Genomic DNA, 14,600 nt, shown 5'->3' with positions numbered 1-14,600 from the left:
CACACAGGGGAGAATTTCTGCCCTAGATCTGAACTAAATCTCCCCTCTTTCAGTTTAAAACTGTTACCCCACACCCCCTGATCAAGAGTCCCTCCCCAACTCTCCTGTCCCCCCTTTAAGCCCTGGGAGGCTGCTCGAAGGTCTCCCCAGAGCCTTCTCTTCTCCAAGCTGAACAAAACAATTCAAAACTCTAGCTACTTTTATTTACCCAAACTCACTGGGTAATTTTTAACAAATGAACATAGTTTACTTTTGAAATGTACTTCTTTGGTTTGAAAATTCTTTGTTTTCCTTCAGGTTTTATGCTGAAAACTTATCAATAGCACCAAATATTAGATTTGTCAAGGAGGTGTTCAACCAGAGTAACAACATTATAAAGTGGATGTAGCAAAGAAAGGAAGTAGAAATGTTGCTAAAATTAATTTAGGATATTTACAATTAATCTACTCATTCCTAACTTCACCGTTGGAGCAGGTCAGGGCATAGGGTCCTCATAGCATGGTAGTGTGAATCTCTTTGGGTTCATGGAGATCTAGGCTGCAGATATTAACCCCTTATTTCCATTCTTTGCGTGGCTGGACATAGCCCAGTGCCTTGCCTGGGGCTGCCTTGCTGCCTGCATGCCCTGCAAGGGCAGTGCCCTGTGCCTCCCCGCTGGAACGCGACAATTTGGAGGGTAGAAGAATGGCCTTGTGTTTAAGTTACTGGATTGAGATGCTTCCAGGCTAAAAAGGTAGAAAATTGTTTTCTTTAAACAAATATGGTTTCATCTGACCTTCAGTAAATCCACCAACTTCATCTTTTCCCTTCAAGTTAGGTACTGTCAGGCTAAGTTGGTCGGATGCCAGGTGGTAGGAGGGAAAACATAATTATTAAAAAACCCCCAAATCCTGCTTCATAGACAGAGCTCATCTCTTGTAAGTAGGTCAGAGCTGCTACAGAAAATGTAGCGGTAGTCATACTAACGATAGGCTCTGGTTTGTTTAATAGGTCCTGTTAACATTTAAGACTTTTTTTCCCTTTTTAAAATTTCCATTTTGAACTCAGATGATTCATGATAGTATGTGTTTCCTTTTGTGGTTAACACGTTGACCCGGCATCTTGGCAGCAGCGCTGGGAAGCCATGACGGTCAATCCAGGTCCTCAGGTCTCAGAAGGAAGCACCCATGAACAGGTCACTGGGATTGAGGAGGAAGCGGAGGTTTTAATGAAGCAGAGTGCATTCTTCAGAGGGGTGAAGGGAGGTAAGGGAAGCTCCTGTTGCTTATGTCATTATTGCTAATTACTGTAATTGAACATCCTCATGACAGGAATAGTTGGTGCTCGAGGTAAAGCTTGTTTGCTTCCACTCCTTTTTTTCAACTGTCCCATGGTGCCCTCTCGAGGTAGGAGAGCAGCCCCTTTTATTCGCTATTTTTACAGCAGCTGGCACACAAACTGGAAACAGAGATCCTGGTGAAGAAGCTGAGAAATTGCTGGTTGCTTTGAAAAACAAATTAACGTTGCTACACCTCAATGCAAAGTCAATGTTTTTCAGATTCCTATTTAAAAAAGCACACCAATCCTTTTGCCTCGAGCTTTTCCGCTAGAAAGGACACAAGAAGCACAGGGGGATGCTTCTCTGCAGTGCCCTGAAGCCACAGAGGTGCATTTCTCCAGAGTGGGAACCAACGGATTATTGCAACGCTGGCTGTTTCCACAAAGGAAGGGAACACACTTCACATAACATACTCTTGTGCCCTTGAAGTTGAGCATAAAATGCATCAGGAAATGCTGACATATTTGGATACTAAAGTGGATTAGGAAACCTTGACATATTAGGAAGGACAGCCTCTGGGTTTACATCAAGTAGAGGGTATTGTGCTTGTGGGGAAGGTCTGGGCGTGAGATGCTTGTCCCTCCCAGCCAAGGGGAAGCCAAATGCCTGGGATGTGATCACCACCTGACTGTGAAGGACTGCAAGCTGTAGGTTTCTCTTCACAAGTGATTATTACATGCTTGGTCTTGAAATATCTTTTGCCAGGTGGCAGCAGTTTGTCCTTCCAAAAGTGCCTCATCATAAATCCAACAAGGAGCAAGGATTGGCCGTGTGGTGGGTCTTCCAGAGTCAGTGAATGAATCACTTTTGTTTTGGACTGGGATGGGGTCGATGCAGGGTGTTGGGGGCAAGGACAGCCTGTGTGAGAGATGAGCACGCTATGGGTGCACACTGATTTATTAGTAGTCTCTCTTAGAGCTGAGTAGGATATATTTAACCACACTGTGCAGCCTCTGCCTTCACCTTTTCACAGGATCCTACTGAGTCGCTCCAGGCTGTTTCTGTCTGATCCCAGTCAAGGGGGGGTTTCTGGAGAATAGGCACAGGAGCCAGTTGCTGGCTGTATTTTGTTAAAGCCTGAGTCCTTTCAGACCTCCTATGAAGTCTGCTACATCCCTTTGACCAAAACCTCTGTCTCTTTGTTTCCAATGCCCCTTTCAGACTAGATGAGCGCAGAGCTGTCGGCAGGGACTTCCACTGAGAGCTGGGGGCAGCAGAGGCTGTGCCCCGCCGCGGGGGCAGTTTCGCCCACGAGGCCCGCCGGCGTGGCAGGGTGATGGATGCGACTCTACTTGGTTGTCTTAGCAAGCAGTGTGACCCCTTTTCTCCTCCTCGTAGCGTGACAGCTGTGATTTGCAGAGGTACCTGAACCAGTAGGCACCTGGGGAGCAAGATTTTCTCAATGAAGGGTTTTTTGCTCTGATTTTCCTCTGCCGCTATTACAGACTGCGGACTTCATGACCTACAGCCCCTCCTCCGTCCCATCTTTTATGTGCAGCTCAGTTTGGAAGTTCAGAAGGCTTTTCATGTGTTGATTTTGTGCTTGTATTGGATACGTTTTAAAAATACTTTTTTTTTGTTTTAAATGTCTCTGCTTCTCATAGATAACTTTTGATGGGGACATTTGGAAATAAATGTAAACAAATGCTGAAAAACATTCTGAATCTGAAGGCATAAATCCCCTCCACAGAGCTGCAAATTGAAGACTCAAAGCTCCTGTTGTGTTGAAAAGAGGGACTCTTGGGCCCGACAAGGGGTAAGATGTTAATAAAACCTTTGTTCACTGTTACAGTAGGGAACAGCTAAGTGTGGTTTGGGGTTTCTGCCAAGTTAACCCTGACTTATTCCCATTGTCACAAGTACTGCTAAGAAACCATTTAACATGTTATTAAAGAATGAAAAACAGTTAATACTTTTCCTTTTGAATGCTAGATTTAAAGCAAAAGCTTTCATTTTAAAAACATCCTTTATTACCTTTCCCTGTTTCTAGACTAGGGGCTTTAAAGAAAATTCACATTTTATGTGATGTTAACTTCCTTTTTGTGGGGAAAAAACAAAGTTAGCTTGAATGGTCTGAAACTGGCACCGTCTTTAACATTACCGGAGTCCTATTTTCTCTCAGATGAAAGTGCAGGTGTTCTGAGTCCCCTCAGACACATGCTAACCTGGCTTATTTGATTGTTTCCTTCCCTGTGGTCTGTTGGGCTCTGCCCATCAGTGGTCTCTCGCCCTGTTGTTGTTAGCTCCTGGGGGCAGGAACCATGTGCAGCACATTCAGATCCATGACGGGACAGAATTGTTGTGATAATGTGAATAACAACAACAAAAATCCATGGAACAATAAGACGACATTCAATCAGCATTTCAACTTTTGCTTTCTTCAGTGAAGAAAGGCAAAGGAGAGACAGCTTCTGGCTACAGTCCTACCGTTCATTTGCAGCTGTGCTGTTAGGGGATCAGAGGCTCCTCAATACACGGTGTTGGAATCCCTCTGGATGCAGATGTGGTTGTAGAAGGCGTTGGTTTAGGTGCATCTCCAAGAGAAGCTGAGAGCAGTGTCATGACAAGCAGTATTATCTTAACAACTAGGGAAGAAATGAAGGAGAGAGGTGGCACGTGTAGCTGGGTGCTCTCTGGTCAGGTCAGGATGTCTTGAGCATCGGGGCCACAGAGGTCCAGTGGTGTCATGTTTAAAAGCAGGCTGGCGGAATACACTGGGGTGATAGTCACATTTCTTCCAGCCCTCACACCCTCCTCTGCGCTCCTCTGTGCTACCCACTCATCTAAGGAAAGGTGGCATCTTTATTCTGGTAGAATTAACTAATCCAAATACGCGGTTGGTGGTTTCAATTATAAATGTTTCCTCCCATTCTTAGAATGTTTCCACTTGTTTTGTTGACAGGACCTTGATGATCTCTTCCGAGAGTTCCTTTCACATACATATGCACAGAATGAATAGTTTAACTCCAGCTCCTGCTGACTTTCATGAATAATTTGATGTAAAAAGCTAAGTTGGACTTCTGCTGTGTCAGATAACTTGGGAGTACCAGCTTCTAATATTCCAGCCACAGACCAAAACAGACTTTCTCATTTTAGAGGCCAAAGTGGCCTCTCTGGCTTCAACACACCTGCAACCTTTGTTGGAAATTTCCAGTACCTTACCTCTCCCTCCTTTAGCTACCTGGCTGCTTCGGGCTACCCAAAACCCAAGAGATGCTCTAGGGCTTCCAGCTGGCAGAACTTCTCTTTTCAATGAAAGCTATTTACTTAAACAAAGAATATTTGGTGGGACACACGACTGTGATTTTTACTGTTTCTTGTTCACCTCCCCAGGTATACACCAGAAAATACTGTGGTCACTCCTGAAGGTGAGCAGCTTGTTTTACGGGGTGTATTCATCTGCCCAGTCTCACTGAAGGCAAACAGAATTGTTTATCTGAGTAATGTCACACATGCGCCTAAATGATTGTGAGAGACTGAAAGGAGTTGGGAGTAGAAATAATAGCGCTACTTCATCTCTCACAGAGCGGCGCCAACAAAATAATGAAGCCATGTGAATAAAGAAACAACATAATAATCAAGCTCTAACCATTTTTGGAAAATTAGCACTTATTCCATAACAGTAACGGCTGCTGGGAAAATGGTACAAAATATTAACTGTCAGGTTAAGCATACCTTAATCAACATGTGCCAAGTCCCACTGATGTGTCTTCAAACCTGTTACTTAAGTACTTGTTAAGGCCAATTAAATAAACAAAATTTTAAAGCCTAATAGCATAAACCACATAAATAACATAAAAGAGCCATAATGGTTGAATGGGTGGGTGTTTAGCCCTTCTTGATTTAAAACAGTGAAGTGAAAAATGTTGGAGCCCTTGAAGGTGATTTCGAAGATGAGGAAGTGACTGTGCTACACAAACAGCAATCAGAGACAATTAAGAGAACTGGGACAAGTGCCTCATTCTCTCCGCAGACTGCATGGGAAATTGCGCTTTACATTTCAGTCTCGTTGCATTTCAAATAAGGCCCCCAGCTATGTCATTTTTCAAGTCCAACTCAAATCAAAAGATATTGCTTAAAATCTTCCTATTACTCCAGAAGTGAAAGGAATGATTGTCTATGCTGATGAGCCTGGAAGATTGTCTTGGAAAGAATTTGACAGTTTTGTCTCCCAGTCCCATTATAACGTTATTACTGCCCCTGAAGAAGACTGACAGGGCCTGAATGCCAGCGTAAGTACAGGGTAGTTTAGGATGGCTCTCTGCCCCTGCAGATTTCATGTTGTTTCTCTGCACCGTGGAGAAACTCTGCGCTATGCTGTGCATGTGTTTTCTCTTAAAGCTTAATCTGATGAAGAATCTTAGTGAGACTGTATAGTAACAAAAGAGCAGAAAATACAAGCAAGCTAAAAAAAAAAAAAAAAAAACATAAAAATGGAACGAATGAAAATGGGGAAATTGGGAAATAATTATCCATGTCTAATTATAACCCTACCCCTATGCAGAATGCACGGCCCATGAGTGATACTTTTTCAAGAACTTTCTGGTAAGCATGGAAAGGCTTCAGTATGTGATTCAGAGATTTCCTGACATGCTGAAGTGGTCTCACTTTTGTAGCTTTCTTTGCAAAGAGAGGAGTACGACGAGCTTTCAGAGCTCTTGTAGCTGTTTTGGTTTGTCAGAATACGCTGTGGTGCCTAGAAAGGAGCAGCTGAGTTTTTAAACACGCTTACATACTGATTTAAGTGACGAGGTTTCACCCGGTGCAAGTGCTCGTCTGCATGGCATTTGTGTAATACCGTAACTCTTGCTGGTGCTTATTGTCTTAGTTATGAATAAGAAGTAATTGGGAAGTAAGATGAACGTACTGAATTAAGTTCCTTGCTAGAACATCAGTGCTTTTTGATGCGATGCATGTGCAAGACAGACTCTTTCCTTAAAAAACCCCAACAGCAGCCCAGGGGGGCTGGCGGAGGGGTTGAGGGCCGGGCCACGCGCTGGGGCCGCTGCCGGGCTGTGCTCAGCTCCACGCCTGTGTCTGCGTTTCCCCCTCGCTGCACCTGGGCCAGCCCCAGGCCCTGGGGAAGCCCAGTGCCGGGCACCCCTTGCTAAGCCCAGTGCCGGGCACCCCTTGCTAAGCCAAGCCCAGTGCCGGGCACCCCTTGCTTCCCCCAGCCCCGGGGGAGCCGCCCTGATGCATCTCCGGGTGCCGGCGGGGAGCGCGCCGCGGCCCGGCCGCTGCCCTTGGCCCAGCTCCCGCTGGCGTGCAGAGGGACCGAGGGACCGTGCCCTTGGGCTGACCTTCCCCTGAGCAGCCCCCAGCCCTCTGCTCGCTGTCGTGAAGACTAAGGTGGAGAGGCTGTGCTGTGCGCACAGAAGTGATGCAAGCTTTGCCTTAGAGCGGTTTTCCCAAGGAAGTATCAATGTCAATCTCATTTTACTGTTTTCTTTGCATAAGGCACCTTTTTTCTTTGAAAGATTTTTTTTTTTTTTTAAATGAGAAAGGCTCTAAATGTAAATGTTCAATTATAATGCTAATTAACAGAAAGTTAGTGTAAGATCTCTCCACTCAGATACAATCAGCGCTGCATAAACCAGGTCATATGTGAAAACAAGAACCTAAAACAATTATTTCCATATTAAAGATTTAAAATTTTTCTTTTAACTGTATAACAATTGACTGAAAGAGAAATTACAGTTACAGTGACAGCCTGATACTTGATCTCCTCAATCCAGTACATAAGCTACCTAGATCTCTGAAAAGAAAACCAATGTCTTGTTGATTTGTGCAGGCTGTGGAGCAAATACGTCCACTGAAATTAAGAGGAATTTGTAAAGGAAACAGGCTGCTTCTGAGCCAGGAATTTTAGAAGTCATTTGCAAATTGTGATGACCCCAATAAGAAGCCTTTCCCAGTGTGGTGTCAGAAAGCAAGTCCAGCTAGATCATTCACCTATGGAACTACACAAAAGAAAAATACAGAAGAACCACACTCGCTGCTCTCAGAACCTCACCCCCGTGCCGAGAGTCATGGTGGATAATGTCTTTAGCAGAAATCCCATTCGTTTCAGTGGGGCTTCCTTGGAGCACAGTACTACTCAACTAATGATGACAAAGTTGGGTCCTAACCTGCTTGTTTTAAAACAGCTTTAGTGAAAATACATTTAGGGACAGATTCTTGTCACAATAAGACCAGTGGGAGTTTTCTGACTTAGTTTCTGTATTATACAATTAACTTTTCTTCCATTTTCATGTACTTCAAATATGTAACTCCTAACTGGAACACATTTATGTACATAATGATGTATATAAATGTTTATTATTTTTGTATTCACTAGTAACTCTATGGGACTGCATTAATACCTCTCTGTTGTTTTCTAAAACGGAGCCGAAAGGCCAATGGGGGTGAAATACTGACCTGAGGGAGCAGGCTAGCAAGAGAAGCAATGCTGTCACTGCAGAGGGACTTGTAGCAGAAGTGACACTTGCAGTTACTGAGACTGTCAGTCCAAACCCTTGTTGCTCTGGTACCCCGGGTACAGATGAGGCCAGCTGGAGAGCTGGCAACGCACAGCGCAGATGGGTGGGTAGAGTGGTGAGCAACGCAGAGACCGTGCAGGAGCGTCAGGGGTGGGTTCTGAAGGCAGCTTGCCCAGCTGGTAGACTCCAAACAGCTGGCCAGCCTGAATTTTTTAAAAACAATTTCTGCTTCAGGAAATGCTGTGGTTTGTTTGGTTCTAGACGATGTAATTTGCTGAACAAACCAGAGATAGGAAGGGGTATTGTTATTTAACGTTGGTAAAGTTGGCACGAACTGCACAAAAAGGAAGTGAAGAAGGAGCATTCTCTCTGAGCCCTGGAGAGAACGAGGATGAGAAATGGTAGTAGGAATTCCCTTTGCTGTTCTGTGGCAGGGCAAACCAGATCCCGCACTCAGCTGAGCAGAGCAGCAGAGGGAGAGCCAAAGCTGCTTGGCAGAGATGGGGAGGAGAAATTTCACCTTGGATTCTGAGGCTGGAATTCATCATAAACTCACACTTCAGCTTCCCTCTCTGAAGAGGATCAGCGTTTGGTAGGAGCACTGTGGGACAACTCCTCTCCTGGGACAAGGGTGGCATTTACTAGACAGGATAAACTTGGACTGGAAACCTGAAATCCAAAGGTGAAAAGCTGATGCCATTTCATTTTGGTTTTGAAGAAAATAGTTTAGAAGAGTTTATCTGAATTTAGATGTTTAGCTTTAAGTGGTTTATTTCCTGGAACACTGAATTTTAGATGGTTAAATTAAATGATTCAACCCAAAGTAAAAATGGGGCTGCTTTGTAAGAATTTGAATGATTGGTCCTCATGTGCATCGGCATCCCTTTGACTTACAGTATTTCATCCCTTCTGTTTGTAAAACGGATAGACTTTTCCCAGGCAGATACTCTCTCCAGGCTGTATTACATTTGGTCTTCTATTAATCAGTCCAAGCCACATTTCAAACACCATTTCTACTCCATTTTCTGTAGCTCATTCATTATTTCTTCCAAACCCTGGGTTGCACCATGTATTTTACCAGTGTTGATGCATATTGGGCAGTAAGGTCTAGAATCATTTCAGTTTGCTCTTGTTTGTGTTGTTGTGAACTCAGTTTATGTTTAACCTGGGAATAACAGTCATAAAAGGCTAACACACCAAAAAAAAAAAAAAAAAAACAAAAAAAACCCAAACAAAAAACAACAAAACAAAACAAAACAAAAAAAAACCAAAAACCAACCAAACAAACAAACAAAAAAAAAACAAAAAGAGAATGAATCCAGTGCAGTCAATATAATGTCCAGTCACAAACTGGGTTATAAAGGTAGGAAGGGACAGGATGAGTGAAGGGACTGATAAAGAACAGAAGAAATGATGCCAGCAGACACCCCTGTTGTTGGTCTCTGCAGAAGAAAGGAATACATTATCTGAAACTTTTGTTCTCACACATGCATATGATCAGATGAACGCTGTGGGATCTGAGTGGGACCATGCATGTGGCAATTACAAAATAACACACCAAGAGTGTATTTTGATGGCATAAAAAAAAAATTAAAGCAGCATCTCTAATGGATACTAGCATATTACATAACATTTTTAAAGTTCATGGAAGAAACACCTTTCCATTAATGCATTTCCCTAAGACCTTTGTTTTTCTGTTAGAGACAATCAGTTTCTGTTAATTTTGCAGTGTGGTGGGCATGCAGCTGTAGTTTTGGGGCTTCTACAGATTATGCTTACAAGCTTAATAACAATTCTATGCCTACAGCACATTAAATAAAAGAAATACATCGAAGGAACATGAAGTGTACGAGGACACTGTAGGGTGAAATCTTAATCCAAGGACTTCAGCAGTATCTCTGAACCAGCTGACCCATGCACACTGCTAGTGCCATCTCAGGGCAAGACTTTGGGACATTCTTCCATCTTCCGTGGCCTCTGCAGTTCCCACATAAAGGCAACTTGCACAAAGGGCAGATGGTGGTTGTGTTGTGCCCTGGCCTGGATCAACAGAGGCCCTAGACCGCAGCTCTCAGCATAAACATTAAGTGTTGGCCCTATCTTGGCTTCCAGTGATCAAGTACAGAACATTGTGCACCACCGGCAGAGAGAAAGGAAACATCACCATGACCCCAGCTCTGAGCCAGTGATGTTACAAAGGGGTGAATCTGGATTTAAGATTGCCTCGGCTTTTTTAGGACCACTGATTCTCTCTAAAGAGACAAAACAGCACATACTTACGTGCGCACAAACACATACAATAATTAAAAGAATTAACATGGGACTTAGTTTGTGTTGCAAATCAAGATTCTTGTTAAGTGGACGTTTGCCATATGCCCTCCAACACCCACTGCAAAGAAAAGCCATTTTACTAATGTAAACCTCAGTTTTGCTGTAGGATTGGAATGCCCATTGCTGTCAATTGGCTTGTTCAGTTTAGAGCCTTAATGTCTATTTTAGGGACTGTATATAGAGGTTACTTGGAAGAAGTTTTTGGAAACTTTCAGGCTGCTGAGATTTTATTTTGAGGAGAAAGTAACACGAAGAATAAACTGCAGAGGTGCCAGTGGGCTTAGGGTAAAGAAGACTTGAAGGTTTATATGTCTTCCTTTTTTTTTTCTTTTTAAACAGTCCAATTATGTACCACATAGCAGCAACTGGGCTAACATCAGCCATATGATGGAATAGCTTGTAATCCGGTTGTGAGTCTAGCTCCGTGAGACAGACCCCAAGTAGATGAGTTTTAAATCTCCTTAGAATTAAGAAGGGTTTGGCAACCAAATTAATTGTTTTGGAAAAATCCTGCTTTATGGCTCATGAAGAGGATAAAAAGGGAAAAAACATGTCATCTGTAGTGGTTAGTCAGATGTTCTTTTGGAGTTACAACGATTTCCTCTTTAATTCCTCTTCTTGTTGACATTCCCGTTAAAAGAATAATGAGTACTATGTTCACTGCCTTAGTGCTGCTCATCCCTGTGTACATTACGAAATCTTTGCATTAAGCTACCCAAAGGGATTGAATCATATTGTAAGGCAGACATTAAAAACAATTGCATTCAACTGTAAGCATGCATAAAAGCAAAGTATAAACTGATACGCCATGATACAAGTGCTAACAATCGCTGGTACCCCGCACTGTGGTTTGTTTCAAAGAGGTGGCGGGGCCCGGGCAACCGAGAGCGTGCATCAGTCTGGTTTGGCAGGACTGAATTATTTCAGTCTTTGGGTTTTGAATATTTATGTAGTTACCCTTTTTACCAGTGAGGTTGCGATGCTTTGGAAAAATATGTTATATGTATTATTAATGCCATGTTTAAATAATGGGAGACAATTAAACGATCACTGAGTAATAGTTTCCCAGGTGTATTTCTATTTTATATATTTTGTAGATATAAAATGTATTCTCACAGAGGCTACATTACTTAATCACCCAATGCTTTTAAAGTATTTTGGTAAAAATAGGTGTGCAAAAAAAGGTATTATTATTTCACAGGTGGCATAAAAGCAGCTTCATTAAGGAGGCTGGTACTAATAGTCCTTTAATACAGAAAGCCAGGAGATGGTTCTTCACATGGTACATTAAACAGTGAAATATGCCAATTTTGACTTGATTTCTATGCTGCTAAACTACCCCACATTCATTTGCTTCAGCTTTAAGCCCTTCCATTCTAGTATTCTCTAGCCCCAGTTACAGAATTGCAGCTTGCTTTTCACCTATCTTCTAACAGTTTAACATAGATGTCTGGGTCCAGTCCATTGTTCCAATTGTATATAGTTTAAAAAGCTCTGCAGTATTTTACTCTTTCCATTATATCTTGGCTTCCCTGAGCGCTCTGCTCGCTGCATTTTGCTTGTACTGGCTCTGTTTTCTAAACCCATTTATGGCTTTTTTTCTGTACACACTTGTTCATTGGGGAGCTTAAATTGACTTCTCTCCATTCTGTTTCCTTAACTAAAAATGCACCATTAAGGTTGATTGAAGTCTTTTGAAAACACTTCATAAAAAATGAAAGGCCATAAGAAATTAGGCTACCAGTGTTTGCAAATACCTGTTTTCAGCCAAATTGATGGGAAGGAATAAGAACTGAAATTTAAAAATGCTACTGATATATATTTGTTTGCTACATATTTTTGTAAGAAGAGAAAAAGCATGTGTAAAACATTTTGAGGAATAAAATATCGAGACATTAACAAAATATGCCATGCAGTAGCTTTTTGTTGCAGAAAGCCTTTACCCCAAAAAACATCAGGCACAGTTCGAATAGAGAAAATGGCAGAATGAACAGAAGTATCTGAATCAGTTGTTTTCATGATTTTCTCTTTTAAAAAAATATTTCTTATTCGCAAGTATTTCTCTTTAGAAAATACTGAAAAATATTTGTTTTTAAGAGTAACATTTGCACCAATGGAATAACGTATTTATCAGGAATAGGAGGAGTTTTTAATAAATTGCTTTACAAATGGGAGAAAAAGAAAGGTTAATTAAGTCAGTGAAACTTTGAGTGTCCTTTCAGCACAAAAACATCTGTGCAGTGGTCGAGGATATTAATTATGTTTTACATTATGTACATGTACACTTAATAAACAAAGCAGCCTCATTTCGCAAATCACCCAACAGGAATAAGGGAAGTAATTCTGAACAGCGTGCTGAATTGTCAGGGAAACTTTTATGGACATATGGAAATGCATCTGCTTTAAAAAGAGAAATATCAAGAGGGATTTGCACAAAGTTAAAAGCAAAGCAAGTGCTTTAGAATCAAAAGTGATTACACTGAAAATGGCAGTTTGCTTACAGCAGCTGAGACAGCTCCTCACCAAACAAAATACTAATCGTTCCAGCTGTTTCCAGGCTCTCCTAATACTGCTGCTTATCATTAAAAAATATATACTTTAGAAATGTGGGAAGCTCTAAAAGAAAAATTACTTGATTTGAGTTTATTTTTAGATAATTTTTCATACAAATGTCAAACATTTTATTTACGAGATATTACTTCTATGGCTTTTGCTCTTTTCAGAAATATAGATATTCATTCTGACAGTCATCTCACTAAGTGGAGACATCTAAAATGCAGAGGACTTTCAGACTTACGTTACAGAACAGTAGAAAAAAGATCTGCATAGCATGAGTTTTACAGCCTCAATAGACTTTTTCCAACAAAAAAAATCTTAATATGGGAAAAAAAAACCCACCTAGCCCCAAGATCAAACTCAGGTTTGAATTCAAGATCAAACAAACTTGTAAATGAAAGCTGTTCCCAGACTTTGCCTTTAATAATATGATCCATTTAAGATTTTTGTTCCTTGTTATTTTATAAAAGCAGCAGAATAAGCCCACCAGACCTCAAATGCGGTAGTATTTGATGGTGTATGTGAACACAGATTGTAGCATACTGGATCACATCCTCTAAGAATTTTCCTGTTAATGGAGGAAAAGAGCAGCGAGATCAACAAGCAGAGTAGCTAAGTACAAGGTCAGGCAGCAGCGCCGAGTTCTGCAGCAGCGGTACAAGGAAACCCTGTCAGCTTCCATCCCATTAAATGAGCTGTGAGCCGTGTGTTGGACTCACTGGGATTACCAGCAAACCCCTGCCAAGCTGTGTGTTAGCTCCTGCTCACATCCTCTATCAATTATTCAGTTCCTTTTATGCAAATAATGTTTCATAGAAGCAGTGGAGATCCATAATGGGAAGAAGAGTAGTATCCATTTAGAAGAATTAAATGGTAAATGAAAAGCGTGACACTTTGCAGGCAAAAGCTACTGGAATGGTGCAGTACCAGTACCTTTTAAATGTCTGCATGCGTGCACAGACAGGGATATTCAAAGTTTTGTTTGCTTTTTTTTTGACGATCGACTTTATACAAAATTAAATGAGAAGGCAAGAGACAGACTTGCATTCACAGTTCTGCCCAGGGGACAGGGCAGGTGAGGCCTCTGTAGCAGATCTGTGTTCTTCAGGCTCTAAGCTTTCCTTTTGTATCTTACAGGGAACATCTGCAACAAGCCTGGATGCAAATGGTGTTTATACTAAAGAGAAGCTTCACTGTTCTTCAGAGTCAGGAGCCAGAAAAAAACTATGGGCCACTCCTGCATCCTGTTATCAGGCAAAACATCCCATCGATTTCAATGCACATATGGGATCAAAACTTCTTTGCTGTAGCACCACTGCAGCTCCCTGAGCCAAATTCAGTAATGGTGTATGCAGAGGCAATTCCATTCCTGTCAGTGGAAGCAAGCCCACTGAGTGAGATTCAACAAGGATACCCCAAGAAGGCTTACTTGCTTCCGAGATCCCTCCCACCGAAGAGATTGATAAGTAAATGCAGACAATCCTGGGTGCATCCAGCCAAAGAACTGATCGTGTGTCTGTTGCGAGCCTTTAAATCCTTGTCTGGGATTTTACTTGAAGGTTTATCCCTTTTCTTGTCCGTAAAGTAATTACAGCCTTCCTGCTGAACCGTCTGCGGGCTGTTTGACCTCTTACATCTGGGTCTGCCCTGGCAAGTTCGGGAGGGGTGATAGCCCACCAATGCCTCACCACTGCAAAGCCTGTGGTGGAGCTGCTTATCGTGAACGTACACAGGTCAGTGGGCGTGAGAAGACCTCCACCATCCTGTGTGCTCCAACACCGACTAGAGAATCTCATAATAACCTTGAATTTTTACTAGAAAATCAGTATATCGTAAGGCAGAAGCACAGAAATAGGACCACAGCCTCCAGGCTTCTGTCTCTGCCCTGCTGCTTCCCCTTTGCCACATTTCACTAG

At 42.1% G+C, this 14,600-nt stretch overlaps 1 long non-coding RNA gene across 1 annotated transcript; it reads left to right on the top strand.

Annotated features, from left to right (window-relative positions):
* Positions 1–264: 264 nt before the first annotated feature.
* Positions 265–14,296, top strand: LOC116959967. The gene is made up of 4 exons (XR_004406101.2): positions 265–1,244; positions 2,923–3,074; positions 4,652–4,686; positions 13,822–14,296. It is a non-coding gene; the product is annotated as an uncharacterized LOC116959967 (long non-coding RNA).
* The last annotated feature ends 304 nt before the right edge of the window (positions 14,297–14,600 follow it).

The sequence above is a fragment of the Tyto alba genome, unplaced genomic scaffold, assembly GCF_018691265.1.
Source record: "Tyto alba isolate M040663 unplaced genomic scaffold, T.alba_DEE_v4.0 Super-Scaffold_29, whole genome shotgun sequence".
Lineage (NCBI taxonomy): Eukaryota > Metazoa > Chordata > Aves > Strigiformes > Tytonidae > Tyto > Tyto alba.
Note: the sequence above shows the minus strand (reverse complement) of the source record. Positions and strands in the feature narration are given on the sequence as shown.